The sequence below is a fragment of the Malaclemys terrapin genome, chromosome 7 (assembly GCF_027887155.1).
Source record: "Malaclemys terrapin pileata isolate rMalTer1 chromosome 7, rMalTer1.hap1, whole genome shotgun sequence".
Taxonomy (NCBI): Eukaryota; Metazoa; Chordata; order Testudines; family Emydidae; genus Malaclemys; species Malaclemys terrapin.
This window is the reverse complement of record NC_071511.1, coordinates 122,236,479-122,261,498: the sequence shown is the minus strand read 5'-3', so window position 1 is coordinate 122,261,498 and position 25,020 is coordinate 122,236,479. Positions and strand designations below refer to the sequence as shown.

At 48.6% G+C, this 25,020-nt stretch overlaps 1 protein-coding gene across 1 annotated transcript in view; it reads right to left on the bottom strand.

The window, feature by feature from the left end:
• ITPRIP (inositol 1,4,5-trisphosphate receptor interacting protein) overlaps positions 1 to 23,677 on the bottom strand; it is a 28,854-nt gene extending 5,177 nt beyond the window's left edge. The window contains exon 1 of the mRNA XM_054036186.1: positions 23,266 to 23,677. The gene's annotated coding sequence lies outside the window, so the exon portion shown is untranslated. The remainder of the gene's footprint in view (positions 1 to 23,265) is intronic.
• Positions 23,678 to 25,020: the final 1,343 nt, after the last annotated feature.

The following is a 25,020-nucleotide window of genomic DNA, read 5'->3' as shown; positions in this document are numbered from 1 at the left end:
GTAGTGGCTGCCACGACACGGTAGCACTTAAAAGAAAGCAGGGTGGGTGAGTCTGCAGCTTGGGGGTGGGGAGCTCACACCCAGAGAGGGATGGTGTTAAATACATCATGCGGTTTAATTTTGGCACCTGCTGATCTATAACTGAAGGATACATTGGAAAACATCCCTGCCAGGTCTGAACAAACATCGACACTTCTCCCTCAAAGCTGCAGTCCCAGTCAACTGGCTCTATTCTGAAGGGTCCTGGGGCATGCTGCCAAATGCGTGCCACTCTGTTTACATGCAGTGTTGTGCCAGCAACTGCTGCCACACGACACCCTCTTCACCCAGTCTTGGCTTGGGTGACAGCTTCACAGTGTTTTGTGTGGTTTCATTTGTACCGGCTACCATAATGCACTGGGTTTGCAAACTAATGAGAGTTTAGCGCCCCAGGGGTTACTGGGAGCATGATGAATTAATGCACTGAGACTTGATATTAAAGAAATTAACTCCCAGCTTTGCTGGGCACAATCCTATTGCCTGGGTATCTACCCAACACTGAATGAAACTCCCAGAGTCCTGGCCAGCATGAACTAATATGAGTTCTTTGGGTATTTAGGGGTGGCATTTCCTTTGATTGGAGATTGATCTCTCTCTTCTCTCCATGGTGCTGGGAAGTCACTAGCGCTAAAGGTCTCCTCGTTTGCCAAGTATTACCTCTGCACCTTAACACAACAGGGAAGAGTATGATATTTTTTAATTTCTGGTGGAACATTTGGATGCAACAGATCCACACTATGTGTGCGCGTGTGAGACCGAAGGGACTCTGCTAGGAGAATAAAAGTACATTAATACAATACAATGAAAGCCAATCAGAACCTCATAACTAACTAATGTATACTATTGGGGTGGTGTGGATCCTAAGTAGGTATTGAAGTGAGCCCATTGCTGTAGCTTCTGGGCAATAATGGTAGCATGTTACATGGTATGAGAGGCTGTCTCGGCTGTGGTACAAATTCACAAGCGGACAATCTTCATGGTTTTCTCAGGTCATACTGTAACAAATCCATGGCACCTAGGAATTCATGGTTGTGTGGCTGTGCTGCCCCCCTTACTACTCAGTGCTTTATGATAGCAGAGAGACTAGAACTCCAATCCTCCTGCTCCAGAAACACAGGCCAACATTTGAACGGAAGGAGACTCACCATTAGGTTAGCAGTATGGCGCATATGACACACAACTGAGCATTTCCACCAGTAGGGAACAGAAGTTCATAGAAATACCAGCCAGTTCATTACAGCACAACAAGTCATGAGGCAATATGGCGTCACCATAAGAGGTAACCCCTTGCCCTTCCATATGAGAATACTGTACATACTAAGAGGATACCATCTTTTATTATGAAGGCACTGTTCCAATATTGTCATCTGTCAGGCTACTCTATCCTGGCTCCCACTGAGACCACCACTAATTTAGGCATTATGACATGTGGAACTAGCTGCTATGTTGGGGTAGTGCACACTACCCTTACCCCTCTCAAGACCATATATTGCCTTAACAGAAAAGGCACGGAAAATGTGTTCAGTGGTTTCTTGTTCTACTTTCCATGTATTTCCCCAGGGCACCACATAATTAGTGACTAACTTAGACTGTAAGCACCTTGCCTCTGTGTATTTCCAGAGCACCGGTGTGGTGGAAATAACACTGGATGGTGTATATTTATCCGTAAGTGGCAGCCTCTGCTCAAGAGAGGGCTGGGACAGGAATAGCAAGGGAAGGGAGAGCAAATCAGGACAGAAGGGCATTGGCAGAACTACACAAGGGAAGCTCACACAATGCTCAAGACAATGCTAAGAGTTACATTCATTCCCAGTGTTTTTCAGCCACCCCTCCCACTCCACACACACACCCCACCGTCTAGAGAAGTCTGGAAATCCCAATTATTTCTCATTTTTTGCATCGACCATTAACTCGTCATTTTGTAAAACAGCTGCAAGTCTGGGAGGCGCAGTTACACCATGAGACTCATGCCCTGGTGCGGTTTAAAAATAAGCTGGGTCACCCCCCGTGTCTCAAAGGCTTTTTATCAGTTTGCAAGGGAAAGGCAGGAAATGCTGCCAAGTTCCTTTCCTCGGCGCTGTGCTTTTGCAGAACTGTGTGTACATTTAGAGATTAAAAAAAACCCCAAAAACATGGCAGGGTGCCAGAGGCTATGCTGCTGCCTTCAGATCCCGAGTAGGGGCTGGTCTACACTTAAGAGCTGTACCAGTATAACTGTGTGGGTTGGAAGAGTGATTTTTTTTAAACTGACATTGCTATACCAGTACAAGCCTAGTATAGATTCAGTTCTACCAGCATGGGTAGAATTCTACCCGTATAAAAGGTGCCTTATACCAGAAATAGCTAAACCAGTGCAAAACACCTTTATACCTTATACTGCGTCCACACTAGGGGGGATTGGACTGCTTTACCTATACCAGCATAATTAAAACTGGGAAACTTTCTACTGTAGTGAGGGCTTAGCCGGGTTTCAGTTACTCCAGACTGAGGTGGAAAGGGGACCAGCTCTGATACCGGCTACTAGGAACATTCCATTCCCATATCTCACCCGATGCCGCTTCCGTGAGAGAGAGAGAGAGAGAAAAATAACACACATGGGGCTGGCCCGGTAGGGCTGCCTTTTAAGTTTGCCCAGCCTGACTTCTCATTACAAGACCCTGTTTTCAGTTGCTTATCCCTTTGCCAAGTGTTAACTGTTTGGGCTGAAATTTCCTAATGAGTGTCTGACCCAGGCTGTTTTATTTTTTGAGAGAGTTTCAGCCAAAACAGTTCAGCCATTGCTGAGAACGAGACTAGGGAAAAATACGTTGTTTTGTCCATGTTTATAAAAAAAAAAAAAAAAAATCTGGTGACTTTTTTTTTTTTTTTTTTTTAAAAACAGCTCTAGTGCTCCCATGCTTTGTAGCAGGGACTTGACATTTAGCAGTGGGCGCTTTGAGCCAGGGATGTGAAAATCTGCCCAAATTTGGTCAAGTTATAAGCCTTTGGGGGGAAAAAACACCTCCCCTGGGAGTTTGCAGAGTAGAGGCTTTTTAGAGCTTAAACAGCTAAAATTTCCAAAAGTTTTGTCCTCACTGAGCATGCTCAAGTCTCTTTCGGCTCCCAGTATGAACAGACTCTGCATGTGCCAGCCTCCCAGAGTAACTGAGCATGGTCCATCCCCTCACAGTGTCTGCGTGTGCCCAGACTGCTCACGAGCCATCCCTACAGAGCACCCTCCAAACCAGGGCGACAGTGGGGAAAGCCAGACTTTCTCTGTAATGGCTGCTCCGGGCCAGGGTGAAGCCAGGCTCCAAAAGAGAGCAGGGGAAAACCTCTCTAACATCTTCCCCTCCCCCAGGCAGCATGGGGGAAGCCATCTGATTTGAACACTGAGGGGAAAGGAGCTGGACTGGGGATGGGGGAAGGAGTAGTTTGGGACAAGGTGTTTGGGAAGGGAGGGGAACTGGGACTAGAAACAAAAGGTGGAGGAGGGAGAAAGGAAAGCCAGATCTGACAAGGAGATAGAGTCTGTGAGCAGGATGGGCACTGGGTGGGCAAAAAGCCTGCAACAAGGAGCCCAGGTGGGAGGCAGGACAAGGGGAGGGGGAAGACTAGGACTGGGACCCAATGGGGGTAAAAGATTGGACAAGGAGCTGCGGAGGGGTGAACTTGTGGGAGACTGGATGAGAAGCATGAGGAGTAGAGACTGGCATTGGGCAGGCAAGGAGAATGGGGCTGGGTAAGGGGCCAGGGAAATGACAGGGGCAGGCTGGAAGGGCAGGGCAGAAGAGGTCAAGGTTGGGGGTGGGGGGATGGAAGAGGCAGAATGGAACCCAGGAATTGTGAGTCTCACTACTCCTCTACTCACGGCAGATATCTGTGAAGCCCACTGGCAAAGTGTGTGTCTCACCCCCCTCTAGCGCTGGTCCACATAGAGCATGACAAGCTACTACTGCAACAAAAAGAAGAACAGGAGTACTTGTGGCACCTTAGAGACTAACAAATTTATTAGAGCATAAGCTTTCGTGGACTACAGCCCACTTCTTCGGATGCACCGAAGTCCACGAAAGCTTATGCTCTAATAAATTTGTTAGTCTCTAAGGTGCCACAAGTACTCCTGTTCTTCTTTTTGCGGATACAGACTAACACGGCTGCTACTCTGAATACTGCAACAAAGGAGGCAGAGGTCTTACAGACAACAGCCTCCTTCACTGTGCAACCCCAGTTCGTTCTCAATCCAGAGAACTGAATGAGGCAGGGATCCTGTGGGGGGAAAAAAACAACGGGACCTCATCTAATAAAAGACTGTATCACAATGCATATGCACAAGGGGAATGGGAGGTGTCAAATGAAGATTACACAGACAACCGCAACTCTGGTATTTCCTAACTTTTGAGTGGTTGACTTTGCAACCTTAAGAATGTTCTTTTAATGCAGCTTTTTGGGGGTAATATTGGGATACTTAGCTCTTGCACAAAGGCAGCCAAGCATCATGCTGCTTATCGTACAGTATTGGTCACTATTCCCACCGTGCTGCCTTCAACTCCCATGGTGCTGCTTTGAGGGCTGCTGCAGCTGTGGTAGTGGGTGAGCAAGATGGGCAGGGAACCTGGTCCCAGCAGTTGAGACCACCTGCACAGAGCCCTATCTGCTTCCCCCATCCTCATCCCAGGCCTTCAGCCTGGTCCAGTCAGGTCCGTCCACCCCTCTGATAACCTGCTCACATCCCCCACTTTGAAAACCTCTGCTCGGAGAGATCTGCTCTAGCTCAAACAGGAATTAGTTCAGCAAAGTTCTGTGGCCTGTGTTATCCAGGAAGTCAGACCAGGTGATCACAGTGATCCCTTATGGCCTTAAAAATCTATGAATAAACCTAAGCATTAATGACACATTTGGAGGGCGGGGGAAGAGGTAACCATTTGTCCATCGCCCTAGTGCAGTGGTTCTCAAACTTTTGTACTGGTGACCCCTTTTATATAGCAAGCCTCTGTGACCCCCTTATACCTTAAAAACACTTATTTACATATTTAACACCATTATAAATGCTGGAGGCAAAGCGGGGTTTGGTGTGGAGGCTGACAGCTTGCGACCCCCCCATGTAATAATCTCATGACCCCCTGAGGGGTCCCGACCCCCAGTTTGAGAACCCCTGCCCTAATGAGTGATTGAACCCACACAATCTAAAGCTTTTATTTTATTTTTTTTAAAAGGAGAAGTTCTAGTTCTTGTGGGTTGCAGAGAAAAATCTCTGTAGGTGATCTGAGTATTAACTACTTCAGTGCTGTCTTCCTGAGTCTACTATCATCTCCTTCCAGTGCCTCTGCTGCTGCTCATAGTTTGGTCAAGCTGCAGCAGAAAAAGGTTAACAAGATTGACCAGTGCCACTGCTGCTATTCAGAACCCCGTGGGCAGCTGTGAATTATCAAGACTCCACTCAGTCTCATGCTGGTGCTGAGGCACACTTGGAAGCATGCACTGGAGCTATTCATTGGGGAGGACCCCCAAACCTTCACAAAATGAGATTCTACCTCAATACCAGAGACCTCTTTGTCCCCCAACTGCCCTAGCAGTTCTGGAGGGGAGAGAAGAGACAGAGTTCTTTCTCCTTTCCAACAGCTAGCACTTCAAACTTAGACCCTTATTGGCTAGAGGCTGATACAGAAGATAAAGACCCCACTTACACAATGCCCAGGGTCAGTACCCTGGTAAACATGCCAGCATGTCCTCTTCCCAGCCGCTGGTGGCAGGGTAGTTGGGACTTCTTCCAAGGGTGTCACCGTTGGGCTTTCCTGTTGGAACCTCCCCTCTTTTGTCTCTACCTCTGAGCTGGTAGGTTTAAGTCCCCCACCTAGTAAATGCCCAGTACATTCTTCCAAGCTCCGAGTATCATCATCAGACTGGAGTCAGCTTGCAGAACCAGGTCCCAAGTTGGCGTCTCACAGAAGCCGCTGCACATCAAAATCAGGGTGAGACAAACCTCAAGGTTCATCAAAACAGACTCTCCATTTCATGAGGTGGGGCAGTGCCATGGCAGGTCACGCTGGCGCTGTACTGTGCTCTGGGGGAGGGTGCGGCTGCTCTTTTGGCCTGGGATAGATTAGATGCAACCGCCAAAACCCAAGTGCTGAAACACACTGAGAACTCTAATATTTATAAATGCATTCCCACCCTACCCATGCTTGTCAGCTGGCGAAGTGCGTCAGTTGTAACAAAGCAACAGCACCTGTGTAGTGCATTCCGGTTTGCTTGAGGGTAGCTCCTAGCACAGACCCTGGGTGGGGGAAGGGGGGATGTTTATCTAGTTTCTATCACCCAGGGCGATAAAACCTCCATCACTGAGAGTTCTGCCAGTGCTGAAGTGAGAAGTGCCAGAATTGTACTGAGCAATGGAGATCTGGGAGGACTTCCCACTCTGCTACCAGCTGGTACTTGCACAGGAACATAGGTACTGCCATCCTGAATACTGCCAAAGCAGAGAATAAACAGGGCTGATGACCTGGGAAAGGGATAACATGCTGTGAGGAACTCTTGGTTAAACCGGCGATAGTTTGTGCTGTTCTTGTGGCTCCTGGGAATGAACTCTCCTGGGAAGCATGCTGTACACCAGTCCTGTCGGCTACTAGCACTCGATAGAAGAGGGGATACTACAGCTAATGCATGTGCTCTGGTTTGCTTTTGCTCACATTATGTTCATTTAGCGCTGGAGAAAGTTGCCGGATTTCCGTTCCCAGCACAATCCTCCCCATCCTTCTCTTTATCCACAGAACAAGTACATCATGGGTGGTGGCAGGGGAGGGAGTGGAAGGGATCTATCTCCATGGCCCACTCAGTCTTTGGCTTCTCTAACAAGGCTGCCAATGAAGAAGGACCAATTAGTGCCATTGGTCTGTGATGTGGACTTCTGTGCACTGGGAACTGGCCCAGCTCTCACCTGCCAGCTCTTTTCACATAGATTGCCGAAGAGGCACCACTGAGCTATACTGGTGACCCAGAGAAGAGCTCTATATCCCACTACCGGTGCCAGGCAGAGACATCCAGTGCCCCTTGGATGGCTATTCTTAAAACAAGATATTTTGGAAAGCCTCAAGTTAAGCCCTGCTGCATGGGACAACTTTCATGGTAGGTTAGTTTTAAGAGACCAGTCAACTCTGAGTCCATTTAACACAGAACCAATATTAAATCTGTATTACACCTGCTAAAATTAACATCACTACAACCATCAGAACTTCCACCCCGCTTCACGGATATTAAATCTCACCCACTCTTTGCAGAATCCTGTCACCCCCATTTCACAGCTGGGGAAGCAAATGACCAGAGAGATTAAGGGACTTGACAGAGGGGACACAGCAGGTCAGCAGACAAAAATAGACCCCAAGAGTGCTTTTTATCCAGTCCCTTGCTCAGTGCCTCCTTCCATGATGCACTGCCTCACAAAACATGAAACTGAAAGCCTACACCTGCCCTCAGATATTCACTTGTGCATCTCTGCTGCGCAGTAGTCAGCTACTGCCCTGGTTCAGTAGTTCTGATTTTTAACGTCTCAAAAATAAACCCACCACAACCAAGCAAGAAAAGAAACACTAGTAGGTGGATCACTGTAGGGTCAAGATTTTCTTAAAAAAAAATATATATATATATATATTTTATAAAAATCATCCCTGCCCTATCTATCCCAATCTTTGGTATGCTACAATAAATTTGTTAGTCTCTAAGGTGCCACAAGTACTCCTATTCTTTATAAGGCCCCCGTTATTGTTATATCTAAAGACTGCGAGAATAAATACACTGATTGCTTCACAATACCCCTGAGAGTTATCCCCATTGCACAGACAGGGAATCGATGCACAGAGAGGCTAAGCGACTTGTCCAAGGTCAAACAGGAAGATTATGGCAGAGCAGGGAATTGAACCGGAGTCTCCTGAGTGCAAGACTAATGCCCTAATCCCCAGACCACCTTTCTTGTCTCCAGGCCCACCCCTCTTACTCCAACACTCGATTCCCCGCCCCAGCACAATATTTAAGGGGGAGAAAGGAGAGACAAGACAACTCCTTCTCAACACCCCTCCCTCCCCCCCAGAGGAGGCCAGAACGTTGCCTTGGAAACCCCACCCCCAATTAGATGCTCAGCCATGGGATAACTTTGTCTGCCAAGGATACTTGCCTGGTAACTATTGTTTTGCCATTTGATTGGCAGCACTGTTGCCTTCAGGAGGTCTATGAACATCCTGCCTGGGGCAGACTCCGAGTGCCAAAGGGGTCAGTCGCACGGCCAGAGTTGGGCGTCCTGCCCAGCGGCCCGCTGCAGACAGTTCGGAAGTGATGTTTTTCTCCCCCAGTAGCACAATCCGATATTTTCATGGAAATGTTGATGTTCATCCTGGATGCAGGACAAGGCAGCCCCTCCTTCCCCTAAACAGACTGACTCAGACGCTAATCCGGCTCTGCTATTTGCTCTAACAGAGCCCAGGCAGCTCCAGGAAGTCACCCTTTCAAAAGAGAACAGTCCCAGTATTTTATCTATAGAGACATACATTTTAATAGCTTCCATTACAAGAATAAAACCCATAGACGAGACAGCTGATTTCTTTTGACTCAAGCAGAGAACACCCACTCACTCAGGAGCACGTGGCCAAACCCCAGAGAACCGTGCTACCTGTTGGATTTTCGATCCAATACACAATCTCACCATCACATGCGCAATCTGTTGAGGTATTTCCAACTCACCATGGCATCTAGGCACCATTTGCACCAGCGGAAGTGCCACTATGTCCTCCTGTGCAAGTATTAATTATTTGTACTGAGGTAGCTCCCAGGAGCCCTAGTCAAGGACCAAGACCTTATTATGCTAGGCACTGTACAGACAGAAGAAAAAGACAGTCCCTGCCCCAAAGAGTTTACAATCCAAGTATAAGACCAGAGACCATAGGTCAGGGGTGGACAAACTACGGCCCGCAGGCCAGATCCGGCCCGCGCCCCCTGTGGTCCCGCGGGCCCCGCGCCGCTCTCAGAAGCAGTCAGCACCATGTCCCTGTGGCCTAGGGGCGGGACGGGGCAGAGGGCTCCGGGCCTTGCCCTTGTCTCCAGGCACCACGCCCCACAGCTCCCATTGGCCAGGAACGGGGAACCGTGGCCAATGGGAGCTTCGGGGGTGGTTCCTGGAGGCGTGGCAAGGGCAGTGCGCGGAGCTCAGTGCCCCCTTCCCCCAGGGGCCGCGCAGGGACGTAGAGCGCGCCACTGCCACCCCGGAGCCCGAACCCCTCCTGCACCCCACCCCCCAACTCCCTGCCCTGAGCCCCCTGCCGCACCCCGCACTCCGCCTGCACCCAGTGGCGGATTAATAATTTTGCTGCCCCTAGGCCGGGAAATAATTGCCGCCCTGGCCCCGCCCCCATTCCAACCCCCTCCCCAAAGTCCCCGCCCCAACTCCGCCCCCTCCCTTCCCCTATTGGATCCCTTCCCAAAATCCCTGCCCCCGGCCCTGCCTCTTCCCCCATCGTGCGCGGCGTTCCCCCTCCTCCCTGCCCTGCGAAACAGCTGTTTCACGGTGCAACCGCTGGGAGGGGAGAGAAACAGGACATGGCGGCGCGCTTGCAGAGGAGGCGGAGGTGAGCTGGAGCAGGGGGGCAGGGCGCAGAGGGGAGCTTCCGCCCCTGCAAATTTGCCGCCCTAGGCCTCGGCCTTGTCGGCCTAGCCAATAATACAGAGCTGCCTGCACCCCAACCTCCTGCCCTGAGCCCCCTCCTGCAGTCCGCACCCCTGCCGAGCCCCCTCCTGCACTCCGCACCTCTCCTGCACTCCAACCCCCTTCCCTGAGCCCCCTCATACACTCCACACCCCTCCTCTGCCCCAATCCCTTGCCCTGAGCTCATTCCTGCACACCACACCCCCTCCCACACCCTGCACTCCCTCCCGCACCCCCTGCCCCGCAAACAATTTCCCACCCAGATGTGGCCCTCGGCCCAAAAAGTTTGCCCACCTCTGCCATAGGTGGATAAAGACAGATGGGAGAGTACAAGGACACAAGATTAGTCAGTGTAACAGACAGCGGTCTTAGCACACCAGCTGTTTAACCACTGTTGAGTTGCGGATTTTTCAACTGTGGCCTGCTAACCAGAACGGAGCAGGCTAGCAGAGACAAATGTCGCAAGAAGCCTCAGCTCCCCAGAAAGCTCTCAGGATGATTTTTATAGCTGCGCGTCTACAACCTCTACGCGACACACACAGACGGTGGGGCAGGAAGTCGTGTGCCGCTCCCACTCATCCCGACAACGTATTCTGTTGTTGTAGAGTCACTGCCAGAGAACATCTTGGCTTGGCTTTTTAAGTCACATACATTTGTGCTGTTGATCTAGAACAATTCGAACTTTTACAATTAGGCCAAAAACTTTTGACCCACTGGCCTGGACAGCTCCCCCTTTAGTTCACTGAATTGGACAGAAGTGATCACAACAGCCAGTCAGTCATCCTCACCTCATGCAATCTTTCATCCGCACAGATGGTAGCAAGTTACAGCAACCCCCTGCTGTTTTATTGGCTGGCCCCGTAACAGTAGCTGCATGGAAAGGGCAATGCCATTGCACACATGCTCCCCGTCTCCAGCTTGATGTCCACATTGGGACCCATTAAGGACATTTCTCCCCTGATCTCCCGCTTCTGCCCTAGTCCACCCTGTAGGCAGCAACAGCTAATATCCGGCAGGCAAGGTAGTCTCATGGCAGGGGAAGGGAAACCCAGCCTGCATTAGGAATACATAGAGAGGGCCCAATTGCCCAAAGCGTCTACATAGAATCTCTCCCCGCTCCTGCAATTCTTAACAAGGAAAAAAGTCAACTCTGCCATAAAAGTTAAACAAGTGTTAACGGTTACGCCGGCTCCCCCAGCATCCAGAACTTTCCCACCCCTGTCTATGGGTACTGGAAATATGGAAGATTTAGAGCTCCTATTTCTTCTATCCCTGTCACCACCTCCTATTTTTATACTAGCTAGAAGTAGGACGATCCTGCATTGACTATGGATTTTTAAGGTGGTGGTGTGAATCTCTGCATTAAGGGCCTGATCCAAAGCCTAGTGAAGCCATTGGAAATATACCCATTGTCATCACTGCTGTTTGGATCAGAGCCCAGAGGCAGGGACTGAGAATTACACGGGCCCAAGACCTTCTGCATCAAATTGAGTCCTGAAACAGGACAAGATAGCACACTTAGATCAGGGGCCCTGCAATAATTTTAAGGGTCCAATACCTTGCTAATAAACAGTGCTCAAAATGAAGGCTGGCACGGGTGCTTTGTGAGATATGGAAATTTTAAAGGTCACATTATCTCAATAACCATTTGCAGTTGTTTCTCCTCAATCATTTGAATTCCAACTTACACTGATCACACTGACCACTGTGGCAAGAACCATTACAACAGGAAACCAATGCTTTATCCTGAAAGGAGAACTGGAATCCCAGCTTACAAAATGGTATCAAAAAATCTCAACTCCTCTTCGAGCATTATATACCTGCTAAAATAACTAGTCAGAATCCGATTGTTAGAGTCCTGCTGCAGCTGACATGAAGGGGTAAGCACGCTAGTAAATAGGAGAGATGAGATTTTAAGATCTGATGGGCTAATTTCCTCTCTCACTGATTACACACCAGTGTAACTGCATTGACTTCAGTGGAGTTGTTTCCCAGTAGAAGTGTGTGTGTAAAATCAGGCCCTGATATCGTATTGCCTAGTCCCCTGCTAACCTATTGGAGGAACAGTGCCAACGCTTTCAGGAGCAGTAATCTTTTCCAAATTCTCATCCCGGATCAGTGATCATAAACCCAGAAAACAGACAAATATGTTGGCTAAAGAATAGTTTAATCAGTAAGAACGAGAAGATAAAATAAGATAACCCTTCCCCCACACAATTTCATTCAGCTTCTGCAACCTGAGCCATCAGCTCCTAGTCAATTTCACATGGTGGAGTGGCACAGGGGCACACCTATTGCAAAAGGTGCCAGGAGTTATCTGGAAAACTTGGACAATTTCCTCCTTTGCATTCCCACCACCACAAATCCTTTCACTTTCCCCTTCCCTGAGTGTTTCATAAAATAAATGTTGGAAAAGGAAGCTGTGCAAGGAATCGTTCGCAGGAGAGAAGAGATGTGACATGCATTGCCATGGTGAAAACACTGAATACAAGAGCGTGCTAGCATTTGGGTTATTAGGCCACGTGTTTCTTGTTAGGGACATGTCTGTGGTGAATATGAACACTCGCTTCCTTTATAAATAGGAGTGCATGAAAGGAGGGCTTTGTTCAGAAGCCCAAGGATACGCCCCCGCTGTAGTTTAAAGGCTAATTTACAGCACCATGGGAATGATGCGTCATTACTTCAGGTTCCTCGCCAGTGGACCCAAAATCCACGTTACCAGGGCGGCCTCTGAGCTCGGTTTAAGAGTACAGAGTAAAAGCTACCACTCCAGGTGGGAGCCCAGAATTCAACAGTTTCCAGGACTAGGAGTGCATGTAGGACTGAGCCAGAAATCCACATTCCAAAGGTCTGTATGATTCCAATCAAGTCCCTAGTATTTTACATTTTCTCCAGTAGCTGCTTCTGAGTTAGACACCACAACCACCAACTTCTGAGCGTCTGAAGCAGCAGCTTATCAATAAGAAGCTAGAATGCAGGTCAGCCAACCTCAGTAGAGCATGTCTTTAGAACTCTTAACTCCAGCATCAAACAGAAGCCTGGCTTTAGCGCTTTAACCATCAGGCTGCACATACCGGACTCCCAGGTTAAAATCCTGGTAAAACCTTCGGACGTTGCTTTAGTACCAGGCAGGTTTATTATGCAAGAAGGCCTTAAAAGAGAGAGGGACAAATTTTCAGTTGATGTGAATACATAACATCATTGCCTTCTTACACCAGCTAAAGATCAGCCGATTGATCCCATGGGCCCTAGATATATAGAGCTCACAGCTATTCATGCAAGGACCGAGGTCAAATTCTTCCCTTCCCACCCCAGTCTGTAACTCCAGAAGTGGCTGCATTTCAGTGATGCCTTGTGTTAGACGGATAAAATTTCAAAATGGCCAAAGTCTACTTTTGAAATTTTTTAACCCTTAATGTGTATGTATGTCTACACACATCCCTCCATAGAAAAAAGCTATATTAAGAACATTAAGTTGCACAAATTAGCACTCAAGGTAGGCAATAATGCCAATTTAAGATCGCCCAAGTACCCTTAATTCTGTCCCTCAGGTCTATAAATCACATTCTTTACATGACCGCTGTTTCTCAAGAGAGAATATCATCAAATTTCGTCTACATTCTAACATATTCACACAGCATCTATGTTCTATTTCCTTCTCATAATGGACCAGTGGGTCTTTACTAATTTACTCTTTACAAGGATAACTCTTTAGTCTCTATGGGCCAATCTGTGAAACCTCATTCCCCACTGATAAGCAGTCACTCACCTAAGCCATGATCCTGATGAATTCAGTGGGACTACACAGGTGAGTTAACTGCCCAGTGGGAGTCAGGGTTGGTCTGGCCCTATGGGATTTAGTTTTCATTGTTTGTCTGAAGCGATGTATCAAATATTTTAGGCTAGAAGCACCACCATTCCTTGGTGCAATTCAGGGCAGGAGGTAGTTAACTAGAGCTAGCTTACCTGAAAACGTAGGGCTTGACCAACCCCAACCCTATTCTTGCATGCTCAGGAAGGCTACACTTCATTTGCCTTTGCAACGTGATCATCACATGGGCTAGAAAATGCATTTAAAAAAAAAAAAAAAAAAAAAAAAAGAGCTAAAATTCTGCAGAAACAGGTGTCTTTGGCTCTTGTTCTCCCTAAAGCAAGCATTCCACTCACCAAAGGGGAGTGGATTTTTTCCAAGCTGTGCATGTGGCAATGCGGTGCATAAAATGTTCTCTCACTGCATATATTGAAAGAGCATCTTTGCCCCAGGTAAAAATCTCATTGATATGAGTAATGTGCTGGCTCAACCAGAAAAGTGACTTCCAAAAAGGGGTAATAATGAAAAATGGGAGAGCCCATTTATGTGCAGGAAGCGGCTACAGGCAAGAAGGCAAGTGCTCTAACTCTCAGAGCTTTGATCTTGGCAGATGGGAAGAGTGTGCCCAGGAATGCTTTTGGAAAACTGTTTTGTTGGCATCAGAACAGCCATTCCAACCAAAGACCGGGAGGGGGGACCCCCTCTCACAAGACAGGATCCAAAAAACCACATGAGACAACATAGTATCAGCAACCAGCCAAGAGTAATTCCAGACAGAGTGCCAAACATTAACAACCTCCCCTTTTCTGCACACACAAGCCGAGACCGTTTCCAAATTAAGGTCCTATATAAAATCCATCTTGTTATTGCTTTTCCAGGTGGGTTTTGCTGATTCAGTTCATCTCCTAGTGGTATTAGCAGACAACCCAAGAGTCCAGATTTCCATTTAAAAATAACAAAACATCATTACCAAAAAAGCAACCCATAATGTTTTTCCTACAGCATTGCTCATTAGTATTTTAAAGGAGATTTACTTACTGTCAAGTGTGACAGCTCCAAAAAGTGAAAGCCCTTCTAGTATCATCATAGAATGTCAGGGTTGGAAGGGACCTCAGGAGGTCATCTAGTCCAACTCCCTGCTCAAAGCAGGACTAATTCCCAGACACATTTTTGCTCCAGATCCCTAAATGCCCCCCTCCTCAAGGATTGAACTCACACCCCTGGGTTTAGCAGGCCAAGGCTCAAACCACTGAGCTATCCCTCCCCCACCATCCCTGTGGAAGCAGCATTTTTTATTTCCAGATCACCCCTGGAAATGAATACTTTGCCTGAAGCACTTGCCAGCTAAAGATCTCAAGGTGCTTTACATACATTCACTAAACTTCATATTATTACCTCTATGCTGTAGAGAAGAGACATTTCCCTCTCCTCCCCCCCCCACCTCGCTGCCCCCAGAAATGCAACTAGCTAGGGCATGGAATTCTGCATAATATAAAGAGAACTGAAGAAGAAGAACTGCAAGTTAAGAGAGGGAAGTTAGATCGGCACAATGCAGTTACCATAGCTGGAAATCAGTCAGGGCACAGATTGTTACAAAGAGTTGTGCAGCAAACGATCCACAGGTCCAGAGCCACAGAGGTATTCAATGGAAGTTAGGAAATACCGTTGTGGCTCTGGACCAGTTATAATCAGCTTTGAAGGAAAGTCCACAGCAGTGGGAAAATCCCAACTCCTTTGACTGGCCATCCAAATCCGATCACAGGTTTGTTGCAGTCACAAACGCACATGCAGGTGAGGGAAATCTCTCGGCAGACTCCTTTCTCATTGATCATCCCCTACTTTTAAAGAAGTTTAATGGGCCAAATTAGCACCAAGAGAGACAGAGGTCTAAGAGGGGTGGATGATTTTATACCATTGCCAGTGCATGCTAGTGGTTTCACCAAAGGCACCTACCTGCCCTAAAGAGCTTACACGAGCTAGAAAAGCTTAGTGGGGGGATTGGTTGATTTCAGCAAGTAGCAGGAGAAGGTAGAGAACAGAGGTAAGGGGAGCAGAAAGCATGACTGGATACTGAGCAACAACGCAGGAAAGGATCCACCGTGATCTTTTAGAGGGAGGAAGAGAGGGATGCTCTGGCTGGACTTTTTTGACGTCAGAGACTTAGGAAGTTACACTTCAGAGAAATGATGTAGACAGGTGATTGGCCATGTCCATTAGTTAAATATGGGTCATTCAAACCGTGCTCAGCTGTTCCATTCTGTGCCGGGCACCGGGGGAGGGGAAGGCAGTGCCATACCTATTTCTCAAACCAGATAATAAGCACGGTGCTCAGGCTAGGAGGTCTTGCCATCCAAAGCCTAAGTCAGTCAACGGGAGCCCTCCTATGGGCCTTGGATCAGGCCCTTCAAGGGCTAAATATTAGATCACCGTGTCCCCTTCTTTCTGTAGTTACAGGGGTCACCCTCACTTTAATCTGGCAGTAACTGCAGGGGGAGACGGTAAGGAGGAGAGACATGAATTTAGAAGAGCCTGCCGGGCACCGGATCCCAATGAGAAAGCACAGGAGCGCGAGAGCGAAGAGCCTCTCTTTGCTATTCGACAGCGATCGCTAGGGATGGGGGCCATGAAGGGAGTCGATGGGGCAGTGCTGAGCATCATGGCGTCAACTTTTAGGTATCTAGAGGGGGAAAAAAAGCACAGGAACAACACAGGGATCCACAAAGCCTGAGCTGGGCGCCTTAGCTCCCTATGCAGCCAATGGGGAGAGAGAGAGAGGCACCTCCGACCAAGATCCACAAAAGCCAGCACGCTAGGCAGGGAGCTGCCTACACTAGCCACTGGGAGATACGGAGGAGAGGGGTGTGTCCTAAGCTCGGACACTCTCTCTAGCTCCTGGCTTCAGGGAGGTGCCTCTCTCTGCTTGTGGAGCCGTGCACGGGAACCAGCTGCCTGGAGTCCGATGGCTTAGATGCCTCAGGTGTTTCTTGCAGGAACGAGTTAGTGGACTGCCTCACCCCATACCAAACCGTCGGGGGGTGGCGAGGGGGCTGGCTTATAATTCCTATCCCAGTAGTTGGAGCACTTAGCTGGGCTGTAGGCGACCCAGGTTCAACTCCCCCCTGTCTACCAGAGGGGGAGAAAGATTTAAAGAGGAGTTCTCCTACACCTCTCAGGGGAATGCTCCCATGACTGGGCTATTCTGATGAGGGGCTCCCTCACCCTCTCCTGTGGAAGCTGTTCCAGTGTGGCTAAATAGTGAAAGAGTGATTTGGAGCAAGGGAACTGGACTGAGGGTCTCCCAACTCCCAGGTGGATGTCCAGACCACTGGTCTACAGCATCTCTCTGTAGCTCAATGACTAGTTAAGTATTTATCCACATTGGGCCAGAGAGAGAGAGAGAGAGAGAGAGAGAGAGAATGATTTTGCACTGAATGGGACCTGCTCCCCTCTGAGCACACCTACTGGGTCTGGCTCAGCACAATTTAGGCAGCTAAATGCCATGCCTATCTTCCCCTGGTTCATTAACCACTATGGGGCTGGGGTGGGAGATAGACGCCCAGAGGAAAGCAGCAATGTACACACTCAGAAGCAGAACCACAGGCATGTAGGGAACTTGGAAAATCTAGGTGCGGAGTAAATTTAGGCACCTACCGGGTTTGGCAGGAGTCCCGTGGATTGCAGCAGAGCTAAAACTTGGACATAAAGGCCTCAGTATCTTTGCGGATCTGGGCCAAAGCTCCCCTACTTCTTTGGTCCCCAATGCCCATTGACAGGTCACGTGCAAAGTCAGCAGTTTTTGAAAGCGGGGCACTTCCTCATTAACTGAGAAGAGGCCTCATGAGGCCGGATTCTTCACACCCTTGCACAAGGTGCAACGGGCTGCCAGATAGGCATTTCTGGCCTGGACGCATTTTACGCCTGATTTGCACAGATGTAAGGGACAACGGAAGGTGCATGGCACTGAGAATCAGGCCCCACAGCTAGAAGGGCTGGATTGTCACAGCAATGAGCCCACAGACCCCTGGCAACAGTCAGAGGCTCGTAAAATCGACCCTTTGAAGCCCGAAGGACTATTTCGGTACAGCAAGCTGCTCCAAAAGACGATGTCCCCTCTGCCAGGTGCTGGAGAGGCACTGCACTGACTAGCAGACAGGGCTAGAGACAGTGGTGCAGTGGGCTACTGTGCCAGGACCTGGCCTCTTCAAAACAATTTGGGGCAAGCTGCAGGTGCACAAATCCCACCCGCCCATAGTTGGTTTGGAGGCTGCGCTCTCCAGGTGTCCCTTGGAAGAGCACAGCCAGGAGATGGTTGCCAAGCAGTCATGCTTTCCCGTTTAGCTTTTAATTGCTGGGTGGTGCAGGAAGGTGATGATTCCAGTTTAGGGAGCTGAAGGCAGGGAGTGAGAGCGCCCTGGGTGTGCTTTGGGTGGGGATGCTGCTGCTGCGCCCAATGCCGGAGGTGCCAGCTCAGCTGTGTAAGCAAATCTTCTGCCCACTCATTCCTCCAGCGGAGGAAACAGGATGGGAGGCAGGTAGCCAAGAATAGGGCACCATGCAGAGAGAGAGAGAGAGAGAGAGAGAGAGAGCGCGTGCCAGCACAGAGGTACAGCTGGGAGAGCGATTTATTTTTTGATGCAGACATTTTAGAGTTCCGGGCGCAACACTAAATTAGCTAAGCCACTGCCAGACGAACTAGAACAGACCCTGAGATGCGAACACAAACCTGCCCTGAAATCACCCTCTGGAGGCAAAGGACTGAGCAAAGCAAATGGCTTTTACGCAGCCTCCTGAAGGCCAATGGATACACAGGCTCTGTTGGACCAATAGGGGAAGGAAGTGCCAGAGGCGAGGGCTCTCTCCTGAGAGCATCCAGCCTACAGACATTCAAGTCTGGGGACTGTACGCGGGCATCTGTTGATCTCTAGTGCTGTGCTGCTGCCTACGGAGAGCTGGGACCCAAAGCAGGGAAAGCTGTATGATTTAAAGGGACACATGGAGAGCAGAATGCTGGAATAATAAAGGCAACAGGCTGGCCCCCCCAAATAAGCCATTTTAAGGGGTGTGTTTTTGTGAATGAGCCGCTTGCCCCAAAATATTCCTCCTTATGCAGGTTCAAATCCTGCAGTGCTTACTCAGCTGAGCCAGTCGTGAGCAGTAGGGAGTGCAGGACAGGAAGCTATATCACTGGAAGTATTAGTATTGATGGGGTGGAGGTCACCTACCTGTTAAACCAGCACCTCTTCCCCATGGACATTCCTCTCATGAGCGATGTCCTTTTGGCATGGGATACAGGAGCTACAAACAGAGGGGCTGGGTTCACAGCAGCTTAGCAAACCAGTCCCACTTTATGGCAGCTGTGGTCTTGTGCTGCAGAATCTAAGCTTTCCTTTCAAACCCAAATTAAGATCCTGATGGTCAGAGCTGCTGAGCTGTCACCCCTGCTGTTGACTTCATTTGGAACTGAAAATTCTCAGCAGCTTTGAAAGCCAGGTCTTAAGGCCCAGATCCTCCAAGACATTGAGGTACTTTAATCAGTAGGACTTAGGTGCCTAAGGGCTCGTCTTCACGTACAGCACTATAGCGGTGCAGAGACACTGGTGCAGTTGTGCCGCTGTAGTGCTTAAGTGAAGTCACTCCTATGCCTACAGGACAGCTTTTCCCATCGGTATAGTTAATCCACCTCCCCGAGAGGTGGTAGGTATGTCGATGGGAGAAGCTCTCTCATCCACATAGTGCTGTCTACAGAGGGGATTAGGTCTGTATAACTATATCGCTCAGGGGTGTGGATTTTTCACACTCCTGAGCGACACGGTTATACTGACATAGGTTTGGAGTGTAGACCTGGCCTAAGTATCTTTGAGGATCTGGGCCTAAATCTCTTGTGTTTAGTTTTTCCTCTGTTGCAATTTAGCTAGCATCACAAGAGGCAGCATGCCCTAGACCCTACAGCTGTGAAAAGAGCCTTCAAAATATGAATCAAAAATTTAAAACACAATGATGTCTGCCTGAGTGTGCAGACAGCCTGAAACAACAGCGCAGGAACATGCAAACTGCCCTTGTTCGAGGTCTCTTCCAACCCTAATATTCTATGATTCTCTGATAAGGGATTGCTAACTCTGAGTTCTAGTGATGACAGATTAAAATGTCAAATTGTTAACTACTTCATTGCCACTCAAAGCATGGAAGAAAGTCCAGAGACAGTTATATGAGGAAGATCTACCTACAGGAATATTGCTAAGGGGGTAGAGCTTGTTTTGTGAGCACACCTTGGAATAATACCACTGATTTCTTCCTTCTCCCCCAATTAAATCCCTGTTTACAAGTGTTACTAAAGCACTTGGGTGTGATCTGGTGGCAAGAGCACACGAGGAATCCCCAGTGGCTGATCCCAATGCTCACACTGACTCACTCCCTGACCTTTGACAAATCATTCACCTCTCGGTGTCTGTGGTGCTCAGAGTTATTGAGGTTTATCTCCCACCTGGGAATATCGTGAGGGTTAGTTAAGTGCTTTGAAGATGAAACACACTAAGTCCCATGTGTTAAAGAAGGTTGAGTTTTTGTTTTCATGACCTGTTTTCACTCAAGGACTGGAGAAGCTGTTCTCAAACATGGCAAGCGAAGACTCTCTCAAACATGTCAAGGAGCTAAAGGAAAATCCGGACCAGTCATTTTTAAATCAAAGAGTTCATACCAGTGGACAGTGTTTCTGTAGTAACAGCTGCAGTAATGCCATGCTGCACTGGCAGCGAACATTAAAACAGTCCCAAGATCATTCAAAACAAGTTGTGGTGGCTGGGCTGCACATACAAAGTGCTGCTACTCCTGATATATCAATGGTCCTGTGTTTACCTTCATGCTCTCAATAAGTCAGTGCAAACAGCTGTCATGACAGAGTGGTTGAAGAAGACACTCCAGACAGTTTCTGTCGGCATTACTTTTATTGCACTAGTGTAGTGACAGCACTAGCATTTTTACCACAGGTTAACACATCTCAGAGTTAATGCGGATGGCCTAGTGTTAAGAATGCCAGTAAATAACAAACAGAGTCCTGTTTACACTAGGTCTTCCACAATTACTATCACCAGGGAAGCAATACCCAGTGGAAGATTCCAGCCCCAATTCTAGTGTAGGAAAGTCCACTGGAGTCCTGACTCTCCCTTGTCACTGGTTTTACCACTAGTGACTTCCAGCAGAGCGGTTCCTGATTTGCACTGGTATGGGTTTAAACTGCAGCAAGGGAGGTCTAGGTTGGACATTAGGAAAAAGTTCCTAACTGTCAGGGTGGTTAAACACTGGAATAAATTGCCTAGGGAGGTTGTGGAATCTCCATCTCTGGAGATATTTAAGAGTAGGTTAGATAAATGTCTATCAGGGATGGTCTAGACAGTATTTGGTCCTGCCATGCGGGCAGGGGACTGGACTCGATGACCTCTCGAGGTCCCTTCCAGTCCTAGAATCTATGAATCTATGAGAGGCAAATCGGGCAGCCAGGCTATCTTAGGAAGAGATAGAACACACATACGAGAGAAACAGTAACGTTTTTATAAAAATGCAGCCCTCACTTGTCAACATTTACCTTAGACTCAGCTTGGCTGTGTTAGCATTAAAACCCAAGGCAGATGTGTCATTTTAAGCCAGAGATGAAGCTTGTGTAACATGCATTCCACATTGGTTATTCACTAACAACATCTGTAAGCTAGGGATCCCTTGTATGTTTGGTGCAGAAGAAGAAGAAGGGCAGATGATTAGGTTTTCTATGCTGGGGCCTTGATCATGCAAAGACTTACACAAGTGCTTCACTTTATGCACTGTGAGTCCGTCCAGGTGATATCAGTGGGTGGGAGTACTCACATGCCTGCTTAACTTGACACACCGTGTTTGCAGAATTGGGTCCCATGGCTCAAAGGAGAAAGGACCCCCAGACCAGGCTACACCAGAAAAAGACGGTTACTCACCGTTGTAACTGTTGTTCTTCGAGATGTGTTGCTCATATCCATTCCATTAGGTGTGTGCGCGCCGCGTGCACGATCGTCGGAAGATTTTCTACCCTAGCAACACCGGCGGGTCGGCTGTGGAGCCCCCTAGAGTGGCGCCTTCATGGCGCTGAATATATACCCCAGCCGACCCGGCGCCCCCTCAGTTCCTTCTTACCGCCCCGACGGTCGTTGGAACTGTGGAGCGCGGCATAGCTGTCCTCCACTCTCCCTAGCTTTGTTAGTTATTCGCAGTTGTAGTTATAGTTCTAGTGTTTGTAGTTAAATAGTTAAATAGTTTTAAAGTTGTTATAGTTGTTATAGTAGTCCAGGGGACTAAGGGGGTCGTCTCCCCCTTTCTCCCCCGGCCGCGGGCCCGGGCTCATGCCCAAAGCTCCCGGCTTCAAGCAGTGCGCCTCCTGCGCTAAGCCTATGCCCACGAGCGACCCGCACGACTCCTGTCTGAAGTGCCTGGGAGAGTCCCACCAAACAGATAAGTGCAAGATCTGTAAGGCCTTCAGACCAAGGACCAAGAAAGAGCGGGACTTTCGGCTCCGGCAACTCCTGATGGAGGCGGCACTTAGTCCGGACACTCCCTCTACGAGCCAAGCCACGGCACCTAGCGCCTCGGTGCGCAGTGCCCCAGCAGCACCGGCAATGGATATGAGCAAGCACTCGAAGAAGAACTTTGTTGTTAGAGATGTGATTTTCTTTTTAAAGATGTTTCAGCAGTGGCAAAAGCCCTAGTGTGAACAAGTCATATTGGCATAAAAGTGCTTTTGCTAGTATAGATTATTTTGCTCAGGAAACTAATAAACTGAGCTGGCAAAAGTACCTTTTTGCCAGCACAAACTGTACCTGCATAGGGGGTTTGCCATTAGAGCTATACCACCAGAACTACACCAGCAAATATTTTGCAGTGTGTAGGCCATCCATGGAGTAGTTGAGGATTAAGAAATGTTGTGCAGAAACTGGCGCTGTTTTTTAAAAGAAGAAAGTCTCAACTAAGCTAGAGTTTCTCCCCCATCTTATTCTTATTCTCTGTCCCCACCTCGGACGTAATTCACTCCTCGCTTTACAGGAGAATGACACAAGGCAGGCATGTCAACACATGCGGAAGGAAAATCTATGCAAACACAGGCTGGTGTTGAAAACTTCGGTGACAACGTACGGATGTGCCAGTGATTAATTGCAATGTAAGTGATCATTTGATGGCCTGGTTAGCCCACGTGAAAGAACAGCTCGAGATCGCGCTAGGAAATAGAACAACATTGATTTTGACGACAGGGGTTGTGCAGTACCTAATCAGCGTTTTAAATGGCCTTAAAACCGTGGTACTTCTGCCCAAACAGTTTTAAGCAAGCCAACTCAGCCAACTTCCTCACTCTCTGGCCACAGCACATGCTCCAAAAACCCCTGCTCTGCAGGGACTACGCGCACACACACTTAACCCACTAGAGCCCGATTGCACCCCTGAAGCTCGGATGCTGGGAAGGGGCTTGTTTGCTGGCCCGGGCCAGGAGAGCTCGAGGGCGGAATAAGCGTTACAAGGAAATAAACTCACTTCACAGCCCCAAAGATGGAGGATCAAAGGGACCCCTCCTCCCCTGCAGATTGCATCCCCGGTGAAGCAGAAAACCAGCCCCCCTGCTGCAGCAAGCGAACCCCCCTTTTGGGCGCTGCAGCCCCCTGCCAGCCAGGAAAGCAGGTTTTTGTGCCCGTCGCCCCCACTGAGGTTAGAGAAGCGGAGAGAGGGAGGCGGACTCCTGACTTACTGCGCCTTGTCGCCAGCCACTTCGGTGCTGTTGCAAACGGCAGCCCCCTCTCCCTCGCCTTGGTAAACGTCCACACACTGGCTCACGGAGCCACCGGCCGATGCGCTGGGTAAAGGCTTCCCGGGATCTCTTCCTTTCTTCTTAGCCCCATGCTCACTTTTCTCACCGCTAGCCGTGCCTGGTTTGGTCGCTTTCTGTCTTACTCATTTCCTGGATGTCAGCGTTACTCTGCGAAACTTTTTCCTCCCTATAAGAACAAAACACCGGGCTCCGCTTTCTGCCCCCTGGGACCTTCTTAAGGAGGCCGGTCAGAAAAAGGGGGGTGGGGGAGAAGCCTCATAGGGCAGCTCCTAGGTGTCCTGCACAGCAAAGACCCCTCCAGACGGGTGCATGCCTTTGTGAGCCGTGTAAACGCGAGCCGCTTTGCTGCAGCACAAAATCCGGAGTTTCCCGGGAGGAGGGATTAGGGAAGTTCCCCCTTAAACCCTGCCTGTTGCGCAATACACGATTACAGGGATAAGCGGCCACTTTCTCGGGTTTGTTGCTTGCAGCTTGTTGTGATGAAGTGAGATTTCCATCCAAGGGGCTTCCCAATTCTAACCACTTCAGTCACCCAGAAGTGGCCCGATGCAACCCCCGGCCCTTCTCTGCACACGCGGGGAACGTGCAATGTTATTGGTAACCTTCCCCCATTGGGTCCTGCACAGGGCTTTGCAATGAGGGGCTTTTTCCTACCACAAAGGCAAGGAGGCGCATTTGTTTTACTTTTCACATGTGTACTCTTGTAGCTGGGGCAGTGGGGTTTGAACAGCTGAGGACTAAAAACAAAGTTAAAACCTGACGATAAAACAATCTAATTAACGCTTAGCTTTTTTTGCCCCACACGGGGAAAGGCTGCACAAACATCAGCTCATTAATTCTCCACAAGCCCCTATCAGGGAGAGAAATAGCATTGTCCTCGCTGTACAGGAGTTTAAATTGTTCACAGTTACATAGAGGAAATCAGTGGCAGAGCTGGGATTAGAATTAAAATATTGTTGGCTCCCAACCCTGTGCTCCTTCCACAGTTAAAATGCTGCTTCCCAATTAAAGATCTAATTGACAATTAACAATTACAAGCTTCACAGCTATCACCTCCCAAATGAAACACAAGAAAAAATGTATTTTTCCGGAGCTGTATAACATCTGAACTCAGTGGGACAAGCAGGATTGCCTTGTTTCTGATTCTGATGGGCCAGCAGGACAGTTAAAGCAGGGCTGAAATCCCTTTGGGGTCAGTGCAATGTCATCTTGTCACAACGTGGTGATAATTGCATTGTAATACCATAACCCACTGGCAAAGCATCCTGTTACTGCTTGTCTACACATAGAACTGCCTACTACTGCTCCTAGAATTGCCTTTTAAGCTCATGTGGTCACGGCCTATTCAGTAGTGTGGATGGTCCCAGGTTTGAAACTTGTTTATCACCCACATGTGGTATTGCACCAGAGACCAGACCTCTGCAATGTCAAAAAAGACAGTACAAATGTGATAGGACACCTTTGTCTTGAAGCTTTCTATTTGATAAGTGTTGACTTGGGATGAAGTGTCAATCTGTTATTTAAATTGCCCGACTTTTGTTAGATTAGGTAACCACATTAACCTTACTGAGAGGCTTTGGGTATGTGGGTGTTTGACTCTGTTGGGGCTTATTGGCAACTTGTGTGTTGTTCCCACATTCCTTTCTTATTATATGGTAATCTGTGACAATTATT